At 36.4% G+C, this 1,372-nt stretch overlaps 1 non-coding gene across 1 annotated transcript; it reads right to left on the bottom strand.

The window, feature by feature from the left end:
• Nucleotides 1-478: 478 nt before the first annotated feature.
• Trnad-auc lies at nucleotides 479-551 on the bottom strand. Its single transcript has one exon. It is a non-coding gene; the product is annotated as a tRNA-Asp (tRNA).
• Between the last annotated feature and the right edge of the window lie 821 nt (nucleotides 552-1,372).

Here is a 1,372-nt window from a genome sequence, read left to right as displayed (position 1 = left end):
AAACTTTAGGTCCATGGGGTCCCAGCGCTAACAAGTTGTTCACAGAAATCGCGAAGCGTCTGGTTGAGGTAACTGGTGACCGAAGAGCTGGCGGCTTCCTCGTACAACGTATCAGAATTGCGATACAGCGAGGAAATATCGCCAGTATCCTTGGTACAATGCCTCAAGGGGCTATTTTAGACATTAGTTAGCTTTTAAGTTTAGTATTAGTTTCTTATATAATTATGTAAATATGTTATATGAGTTTTATCTCACAAAAAGAGTGTTCAGTTATAATGTTTCCCACCTTGTGGTTTGTATCTTCGGCTTCTGTTTACGTCGCTTGGTGTTCTTGCATCAAGTACTTTCAATGTCATACATAGTCGTGTAAACGTTTTTAATACGCGTCCTGACAGTTTTAGAACTCAATTCTCACTCAATGCTCATTGGTTACCGATTAAAGACTATAGCCAACATGAATTTAAAAGTGGAAAATGTCTGCCTTGGGTGAGACTTGAACTCACGGCCTCTGGATCGATAATCCAGCGCTCTGCCAACTGAGCCACCAAGACTTCAACCAAGCCAGCGAAATTTTCCACTACTAAGGTCAATGGGACCCGTAGCGACATCTACCGTAAGAGTGTTAAACTTCTTAAACGGCAACCGGAGTTCCAAGTCATATTGGAAATTCACCAGTTACGATGCGCTAACCATGCTAAATTTTAACTCCAGAGGCCGTGAGTTCAAGTCTCACCCAAGGCAGACATTTTCCACTTTTAAATTTATTCTAAGCCTAACGGCATCGATTGCAGACGTTTCTGCTAATCAGAAGTTAAAATATAGCCAACATACTTGAAGATCATCTTTGCGCGAATGAAGACATGCCATATCGTAAAAAAGTCGTTAAGAATTAAGTCGCAAGGGTTTATTAAAAATAAAGCGATAGTTCCGGTCAAGATAATGATGGACAGCGAAGCGAGATTGGGTAGTTATTATGTTGAGAAGTCGGGCGATTATTTTGAATAAATTCTTTAGGATATATTATTAGTCTAACATTTTTATAATTTATTAATCTAATTGACTCGACAGGATTATTTTATTGTATTGCTTGTGTTTTAAACGTGATCTTTAAAACAATCACTATACACGATGTAGCATGGGGAGAGTGATTATATTTTTAGAGTAAAATAAAAAAAAAAGTTGTATTTTTTAAAAATAATACATTTTATTCGCTTTTTTCGTGAGAAAATGATTGTGTCCCATAATGGCATTAACGATATCAACGTTTTTACTACCGAGTAATAGTAAGATATTTTTTTAAATTGGCAATCATTGATCATTCTGATCCAGAAAAGTTTATAACATTTTATTTAAAAAAATACGCTGTCAAAAG

The sequence above is a fragment of the Leguminivora glycinivorella genome, chromosome 16, assembly GCF_023078275.1.
Source record: "Leguminivora glycinivorella isolate SPB_JAAS2020 chromosome 16, LegGlyc_1.1, whole genome shotgun sequence".
Taxonomy (NCBI): Eukaryota; Metazoa; Arthropoda; class Insecta; order Lepidoptera; family Tortricidae; genus Leguminivora; species Leguminivora glycinivorella.
The sequence above is the reverse complement of the archived record's forward strand: the minus strand, read 5'-3'. Positions and strand labels throughout refer to the sequence as shown.